This window comes from Nanorana parkeri, unplaced genomic scaffold (assembly GCF_000935625.1).
Source record: "Nanorana parkeri isolate BGI_ZX_2015 unplaced genomic scaffold, ASM93562v1 scaffold2008, whole genome shotgun sequence".
NCBI classification, from domain to species: Eukaryota; Metazoa; Chordata; class Amphibia; order Anura; family Dicroglossidae; genus Nanorana; species Nanorana parkeri.
Window position 1 is genome coordinate 34,269 of NW_017308276.1, and position 9,804 is coordinate 44,072.

Genomic DNA, 9,804 nt, shown 5'->3' on the forward strand with positions numbered 1-9,804 from the left:
GGGGGCGGACACAGGGGGGGGGGGGTCATTCTGGTGTCTATGGAAAACCTGTTTGATATATGAAGGTCTAAGCAGCACAGGCGTCCCGTCTCCACACGCCGTAGCAGAGTGCATGCACAGCGCCCTTCCTGCAGCCTACAAAGATTGCATTTATTTACTGGAGGACGCCTCAGCCGCCTCAGTCTCTGACTCTACTCTGTTCTGAGGCTGCGGGCCCTGTGGGGGGTCCCTCAGCCACGACTTCAAAGTCCCAGACTGGAGGTGAGCCCTACGTGACCGCATTTTTTAGGTTCTGATAGATGGAACCCCCATGGTGGCACGAAGCTGGGCAGAGCCAAGAGTGCAAAGAGAAGAGCGAAGAGACGTTATAAGCGGCTTAAAGGAAAACTCCACTCCACCGGCACCAACACACAACTCTCTGAGTTGAAGCGTCAGCCATGTTTTATGGGCAACAAACAAGCAGACGTATGTGACAAGAGTCTGGTACTGTGTTTGCCGTCCAATGATGCAGAAAGATGTGTCCAGGGACAGCGATCTATTCCAAAATTCACTCTTATATAGGTGGCCACAGACAGGGGATCTCGTCATCCATCGACTGTGTTCAGACTGTCGTAAGAACTTCTCACCGGCAGCAATCTGAGATCCCGGGACACACATGGGATAGTAAAGTGTTAAAGGGTAACAGAACAGCAGACCCAGCGCTATTTCATATTGCTGGTAGTGGTAGGGTGTGCCGCCCCAATGGGGCATAGACTATGTTATTTGCATTAATGTAGATGAGAATTTATATAGTTGTTTTCTTTGAACCATTTTCCTATGGAGATTCTATAGTACGTTATATGCTGCCATCTAGTGACCCTTTGTGGTAATTCAAATGTTTTTCCATGTTCCTTCCCTAAGATCTATGACACATTTCCTTTGTATGTAATGCCCCACCCTTCTTCCTGAGTTTAGCACTTCCTGTGTCATGGATGCAGCTACAGGCCACATGTATCAGGGACACACGTATTCCACATAGTACGCTACAAAGTTATCACCTTTTGACCGCATAATACCGCAATCATTTACCTGCTGTTATCATGTTGTCTAATGTACAGAATAAAGCAACTCTTGTGGATGAAAAGGTATTGGTGAGTTCAGCTATCTGACAATGATTGTCCTCAGTGATTGAATCTGCTTATACAGGCCGGGCATAGAGGTCTCAGCAAGGGATAAGTCATTAGCACAACAATCGGAGTCAGAATACAGGGCACCACAATATTTAGTGTTTATCGTTTCATTGGCCTAAATATTGTTTGTGGGGGAAAACAAAATCACACCAATATATGAATGAAGTAACCTATGGTTCCTACAGACACTAGCTGGTGTATATGTCTATGAACGGGGAGAAGCAGCAAGCACTGTACGTACAAGGCACATTCTAGCGGCGTCCCGCCTGGCTCTTGGCAACCACTGATGTCACTAGTTGCCAGCAACAGGGCGGGATGTTGCCAGGGTGTCCGCAGTTGCTAAGAGCCAGGCGGGGAGATGTGATTGGAAAAGGGGTGGCCCATACACATCTCCCCGCCTGGCTCTTAGCAACTGGGGATGCTCTGGCTGTATTGTGTTACTGGTTGCCAGACGGGACACAGCTGGAGCATCCCTGCTTCCTATGGACCGGGTGGGGAGATGTGTATGGCCCTTGTACATCTCCTTACGTGGCTCTTAGCAACTAGGGATGCTCTGGCAGCATTGTGTTACTGGTTGCTTACTGGTTGCCAGGAGCCAGAAGGGACGCCGTCGGAGCATCCCTGCTTCCTATGGACTGGGTGCGGAGATGTGTATGGCCCTTGTACATCTCCTTACCCGGCTCTTAGCAACTAGGGATGCTCTGGCAGCATTGTGTTACTGGTTGCCAGGAGACAGACGGGAAACCCCCGGAGCATCCCTGCTTCCTATGGACTGGGTGCGGCGATGTATATGGCCCTTGTACATCTCCTTACGTGGCTCTTAGCAACTAGGGATGCTCTGGCAGCAATGCTGTTACTGGTTGCCAGGAGCCGGGTGGGATGCAGTCCGAGCATCCCTGGTTGCTAAGAGCCAGGCGGGGAGATGTGTATGGCCCTTGTACATCTCCTTACCCGGCTCTTAGCAACTAGGGATGCTCTGGCTGCAATGATGTCACTGGTTGCCAGTAGCCGGGTGGGATGCCACCAGTGCATCCCTGGTTGCTAAGAGCTGGGTGGAGGTATATGTATGGGCGAGGGGCGTCAAGAGAAAAAAAAAAAGAAATAAAAAGAGCCCAAGGGGAGTAAAAAGAAATAAAAAATTGAATAATGACAGCGGCAGTCTGCTGTCTCCACGGGTCGCCAACCTTTCGCTGACCCATGAAGCGGCCCTCCCCCATTAAGTGTTGCCCAAGGCATGCCTCATATGTGCCATACCCTGGATACACCACTGGGGGCTGTGCTGGGGAATTGACTCTTCCTGAAGTAATCACATTTTCTATTACGTTAGAAGGCAAAACTGAATACAAATTATTTATGGAAAGGGAATTCAGGATTTACATTACTCGACTTTTCTGCATTTCAGTCAGTTGGTGACAGGGTCCCTTTAAATTGGTATCCTCCCTTAAACTTTTTTTGCACACTTCCACATATTGAAAAAAAAAAGCTATGTCTTCGGGTTACAAAGTGCAAAATTGCTGTTTGATGTGCACGGCGCCATCCGTGAGTATCACTGCAAGCGCCATCATTGTGATTTGTATGCCGGAGACCCTGTGAGGAGTGCAGGGGGACACTATACAAAGATACAAAGTAACACTTTGCTGTCGGTTGTTTCGCTCTCTTCGGGTTACAAAGTATCGTCCAGATTGGAATAAATGAGAGACCGGCAGGAGTACATATCCCTCATTTTAGTGAAGTGCGTCCTTCAATGTACCACTGATCATGGGATATATTTTGCGTCCATCTTAAGTACAAATAGCGTTCAGTGGAGTCGCTGGTCTTTCGGAGAGGCCCCCCCCCCAGGTCCTTTCCCCGAAGACCCTGTTTGTTTTGATATAAGCAGCTGGATTAGTTGGGGAATGAACAGCTGAACAAACCCATCCGTGCCAGAGGAGTTGTTGAAGAACTCTCAGCAAGTGACGCCCCACAGGGCTGTGACGCCGCGGCCGATCGGCGGCTGCATGTAGGCGGCGGAGCGTGGAGAATGGGGCATTTGAAAGGCCGGGGCTGTGCGCTCTCTGCGGCGGCGGCATCCGAGGGCCCTGAGTGCAGGACAATAAAAATGAATGCCCCTTTGTCCCTCCGGCTGGTGATAATTTGTCTCTCTACGGCTAAATATTAGTTTTACGATATTGGCAGCAGCAGCAGCCGCCGCCGCGCTCGCAGCAATCAGGAGTGTTTGTTCTTGGCAGGAAAATCAGCACAAATTCAGCTAGAAATCCTATTTCATACCCGGCACCTTCTGATTTATTTACTGGACAGGAATCCCAGCAAGGAGTACATTATATGGGGGAGAGTTCACCTACTCACTACCAGCTCCACGCCAAGATCCAGCCGGATCATCTGCCAGGAACAATGACGACGCATGAGGTGCTATGAATGAGGACCGACATCGAGGCATGAGGTGCTATGAATGAGGACCGACATCGAGGCATGAGGTGCTAGGAATGAGGACTGACAAGGAGGCATGAGGTGCTAGGAATGAGGACTGACAATGAGGCATGAGGTACTATGAATGAGGACTGACAATGAGGCATGAGGTACTATGAATGAGGACTGACAATGAGGCATGAGGTACTATGAATGAGAATTGACAACAAGGCACGAGGTGCTATGAATGAGGGAAGACAACAAGGCATGGGTATAAATGAATGAGGATTGACAATGAGGCATGAGGTGCTATGAATGAGGATTGACAACGAGGCATGAGGTGCTATGAATAAGGATTGACAACGAGGCATGAGTATAAATGAGGAATGACAACAAGGCATGAGGAGATATGAATGAGGGAAGACAATGAGGCATGAGGTGCTATGAATGAGGATTGACAGTGAGGTATGAGGTGCTATGAATGAGGATTGACAACAAGGAATGAGGAGAAATGAATTTGGATTGACAGTGAGGTATGAGGTGCTATGAATGAGGTAAGACAACAAAGCATGATTATAAATGAATGAGGATTGACAATGAGGAATGAGGTGCTGTGAATGAGGGACAATGATGAGTAATGAGGTGCTGTGAATGAGTGACAATGATGAGGAATGAGGTGCTGTGAATGAGGGACAATGATGAGGAATGAGGTGGTGTGAATGAGGGACAATGATGAGGAATGAGGTGCTGTGAATGAGGGACCATGGTGAGGAATGAGGTGCTGTGAATGAGGGACAATGATGAGGAATGAGGTGCTGTGAATGAGAGACAATTATGAAGAATGAGGCGCTGTGAATGAGAGACAATTATGAGGAATGAGGTGCTGTGAATGAGAGACAATGATGAGGAATGAGGTGCTGTGAATGAGGAATGAGGTGCTGTGAGTGAGGGACAATGAGGAGGAATGAGGTGCTGTGAATGACAATAGTGAGGAATGAGGTGCTGTGAATGAGGGACAATGATGAGGAATGAGGTGCTGTGAATGAGGGAAAATGATAAGGAATGGGGTGCTGTGAATGAGGGACCATGATGAGGAATGAGGTGCTGTGAGTGAGGGACAATGATGAGGAATGAGGTGCTGTGAATGAGGGACAATGATGAGGAATGAGGTGCTGTGAATGAGGGACAATGATGAGGAATGAGGTGCTGTGAATGAGGGACAATGATGAGGAATGAGGTGCTGTGAATGAGGTATTTGTTTGTTTAATCCCGGAGTTCATCCGTAAATTGGGGGTCATCAGCCTATAGAAGGCGAGTCGGGGATTTCGTCCTGAACAATGAAATCTTCCAGTAAGTGGATATTTCACCTCCAGTAAGAAGTTGCTGTGAATAGCGTGATAAAGTAAGCCGTCGTCAGAGGCGGTGGCGGCGTATTGTTTCTAGCAGGGACGGGTCTGCTTCGGGCCTTCTAAAGCCGCGGCTCTCTCACGCTGAATTATTGGTGAGACATTAATTGTACTGTAAAATGTGCGATTTGACCCCGAACAAATAAGGCCGCCGCGTCCCCACAGGACAGGCTCCGGGCCTCGGGGCCGCCATAATCTGAGACTAAATCTAATGCGGAACAGATGTGGAGGGAAGAGGCTGGAGATGGAGGCTCGTTTCACGGAGGCTTCGCTTTTACGAAGCAAACGGCATTCCTTTTTTTACTATCAGACTGATCCCAGCAAAGTCACATTTCTGGGGGTTCTGTCATAAAAAAAACACTTTATCTGCAAGAAAAAAATATATATAAACCCGAATAATGAACTTCTCCTATGTGGTCCATTGTGGTCTCTTAAATATGCTGTAAAAGCATTTTGTTATATCTGTTCCATCATTGCAAAAAATATAAATCCCTGATGATCCCGCCAGAAATACAGCGAGCTGATAACTTCCTGCGCTCTCTGCCTGGGCTGGACTCTTATCAGTTACATTGTTTCCAGTTATCTTTGAAGGCTACAAAACCACCCTCCACACTGCTCTCCTCTACAGATACAGAGCAGTGACCACACTGCGCTCCTCTACAGATACAGAGCAGTAACCACACTGCGCTCCTCTACAGATACAGAGCAGTAACCACACTGCGCTCCTCTACAGATACAGAGCAGTAACCACACTGCGCTCCTCTACAGATACAGAGCAGTAACCACACTGCGCTCCTCTACAGATACAGAGCAGTAACCACACTGCGCTCCTCTACAGATACAGAGCAGTAACCACACTGCGCTCCTCTACAGATACAGAGCAGTAACCACACTGCGCTCCTCTACAGATACAGAGCAGTAACCACACTGCGCTCCTCTACAGATACAGAGCAGTAACCACACTGCGCTCCTCTACAGATACAGAGCAGTAACCACACTGCGCTCCTCTACAGATACAGAGCAGTAACCACACTGCGCTCCTCTACAGATACAGAGCAGTAACCACACTGCGCTCCTCTACAGATACAGAGCAGTAACCACACTGCGCTCCTCTACAGATACAGAGCAGTAACCACACTGCGCTCCTCTACAGATACAGAGCAGTAACCACACTGCGCTCCTCTACAGATACAGAGCAGTAACCACACTGCGCTCCTCTACAGATACAGAGCAGTAACCACACTGCGCTCCTCTACAGATACAGAGCAGTAACCACACTGCGCTCCTCTACAGATACAGAGCAGTAACCACACTGCGCTCCTCTACAGATACAGAGCAGTAACCACACTGCGCTCCTCTACAGATACAGAGCAGTAACCACACTGCGCTCCTCTACAGATACAGAGCAGTAACCACACTGCGCTCCTCTACAGATACAGAGCAGTAACCACACTGCGCTCCTCTACAGATACAGAGCAGTAACCACACTGCGCTCCTCTACAGATACAGAGCAGTAACCACACTGCGCTCCTCTACAGATACAGAGCAGTAACCACACTGCGCTCCTCTACAGATACAGAGCAGTAACCACACTGCGCTCCTCTACAGATACAGAGCAGTAACCACACTGCGCTCCTCTACAGATACAGAGCAGTAACCACACTGCGCTCCTCTACAGATACAGAGCAGTAACCACACTGCGCTCCTCTACAGATACAGAGCAGTAACCACACTGCGCTCCTCTACAGATACAGAGCAGTAACCACACTGCGCTCCTCTACAGATACAGAGCAGTAACCACACTGCGCTCCTCTACAGATACAGAGCAGTAACCACACTGCGCTCCTCTACAGATACAGAGCAGTAACCACACTGCGCTCCTCTACAGATACAGAGCAGTAACCACACTGCGCTCCTCTACAGATACAGAGCAGTAACCACACTGCGCTCCTCTACAGATACAGAGCAGTAACCACACTGCGCTCCTCTACAGATACAGAGCAGTAACCACACTGCGCTCCTCTACAGATACAGAGCAGTAACCACACTGCGCTCCTCTACAGATACAGAGCAGTAACCACACTGCGCTCCTCTACAGATACAGAGCAGTAACCACACTGCGCTCCTCTACAGATACAGAGCAGTAACCACACTGCGCTCCTCTACAGATACAGAGCAGTAACCACACTGCGCTCCTCTACAGATACAGAGCAGTAACCACACTGCGCTCCTCTACAGATACAGAGCAGTAACCACACTGCGCTCCTCTACAGATACAGAGCAGTAACCACACTGCGCTCCTCTACAGATACAGAGCAGTAACCACACTGCGCTCCTCTACAGATACAGAGCAGTAACCACACTGCGCTCCTCTACAGATACAGAGCAGTAACCACACTGCGCTCCTCTACAGATACAGAGCAGTAACCACACTGCGCTCCTCTACAGATACAGAGCAGTAACCACACTGCGCTCCTCTACAGATACAGAGCAGTAACCACACTGCGCTCCTCTACAGATACAGAGCAGTAACCACACTGCGCTCCTCTACAGATACAGAGCAGTAACCACACTGCGCTCCTCTACAGATACAGAGCAGTAACCACACTGCGCTCCTCTACAGATACAGAGCAGTAACCACACTGCGCTCCTCTACAGATACAGAGCAGTAACCACACTGCGCTCCTCTACAGATACAGAGCAGTAACCACACTGCGCTCCTCTACAGATACAGAGCAGTAACCACACTGCGCTCCTCTACAGATACAGAGCAGTAACCACACTGCGCTCCTCTACAGATACAGAGCAGTAACCACACTGCGCTCCTCTACAGATACAGAGCAGTAACCACACTGCGCTCCTCTACAGATACAGAGCAGTAACCACACTGCGCTCCTCTACAGATACAGAGCAGTAACCACACTGCGCTCCTCTACAGATACAGAGCAGTAACCACACTGCGCTCCTCTACAGATACAGAGCAGTAACCACACTGCGCTCCTCTACAGATACAGAGCAGTAACCACACTGCGCTCCTCTACAGATACAGAGCAGTAACCACACTGCGCTCCTCTACAGATACAGAGCAGTAACCACACTGCGCTCCTCTACAGATACAGAGCAGTAACCACACTGCGCTCCTCTACAGATACAGAGCAGTAACCACACTGCGCTCCTCTACAGATACAGAGCAGTAACCACACTGCGCTCCTCTACAGATACAGAGCAGTAACCACACTGCGCTCCTCTACAGATACAGAGCAGTAACCACACTGCGCTCCTCTACAGATACAGAGCAGTAACCACACTGCGCTCCTCTACAGATACAGAGCAGTAACCACACTGCGCTCCTCTACAGATACAGAGCAGTAACCACACTGCGCTCCTCTACAGATACAGAGCAGTAACCACACTGCGCTCCTCTACAGATACAGAGCAGTAACCACACTGCGCTCCTCTACAGATACAGAGCAGTAACCACACTGCGCTCCTCTACAGATACAGAGCAGTAACCACACTGCGCTCCTCTACAGATACAGAGCAGTAACCACACTGCGCTCCTCTACAGATACAGAGCAGTAACCACACTGCGCTCCTCTACAGATACAGAGCAGTAACCACACTGCGCTCCTCTACAGATACAGAGCAGTAACCACACTGCGCTCCTCTACAGATACAGAGCAGTAACCACACTGCGCTCCTCTACAGATACAGAGCAGTAACCACACTGCGCTCCTCTACAGATACAGAGCAGTAACCACACTGCGCTCCTCTACAGATACAGAGCAGTAACCACACTGCGCTCCTCTACAGATACAGAGCAGTAACCACACTGCGCTCCTCTACAGATACAGAGCAGTAACCACACTGCGCTCCTCTACAGATACAGAGCAGTAACCACACTGCGCTCCTCTACAGATACAGAGCAGTAACCACACTGCGCTCCTCTACAGATACAGAGCAGTAACCACACTGCGCTCCTCTACAGATACAGAGCAGTAACCACACTGCGCTCCTCTACAGATACAGAGCAGTAACCACACTGCGCTCCTCTACAGATACAGAGCAGTAACCACACTGCGCTCCTCTACAGATACAGAGCAGTAACCACACTGCGCTCCTCTACAGATACAGAGCAGTGACCACACTGCGCTCCTCTACAGATACAGAGCGTTGTCACCCCCCCCTATGCCAAGACAGGAAGTGTGTGCCTGGCAGGATAAGAAGAAAAGGAAAGCATGTAGAACAGGAGTTTTGACAAAAGGTAGCAGAGACGTATTAACCCCTTGTAGCCCGCGGTGTTACACCCCCTTCCCGTCCCGCCCATTTTTCAGTGTTCAGCGCTGCGGTACTTTGACTGACGTTTATTGCGTCATGCGACGCTGTACTGAAACTAATTATGTACCATGTTTTGGGGACAGATAGAGCTTTCTTTTGGTGGCATATAATCACCACTGGGGAGGTCACGTCGGGTAAAGAGACACCAAACATGTCAAGCATTAAAATTGCGCGCGTCCGTGAAATCGCAAAAAAAAAAAACCACTACAATAACCAAAATTGGCCATAGACGACACTTTAAAAGCTTTTACCGCGCATCGGTTCAGTGTTATCGGTGATTAATGGCCTGAGAATTATTGCTCGCACTCCGACGTTCGCGGTCATATGTAACATGTGCGGCGCAATTGTTAATTACGACATCAGAGGGAGAGGAGCCGGTACAATAAATGCCAGCCTGGAAATAAACGCCCAGCCGGGTGTGCCGACCCGCACCGAGCTGCTGCCGGCGACCTTCCTCCAGTAAAACGGGGGGAAGGGGTTCGGGG

The 9,804-nt window shown here is 49.5% G+C and overlaps 1 protein-coding gene across 1 annotated transcript in view; it reads right to left on the reverse strand.

Annotated features, from left to right (window-relative positions):
• EYA2 (EYA transcriptional coactivator and phosphatase 2) overlaps window positions 1–9,804 on the reverse strand; it is a 68,264-nt gene that overhangs the window by 33,613 nt on the left and 24,847 nt on the right. The gene's annotated exons all lie outside the window — the stretch shown is intronic.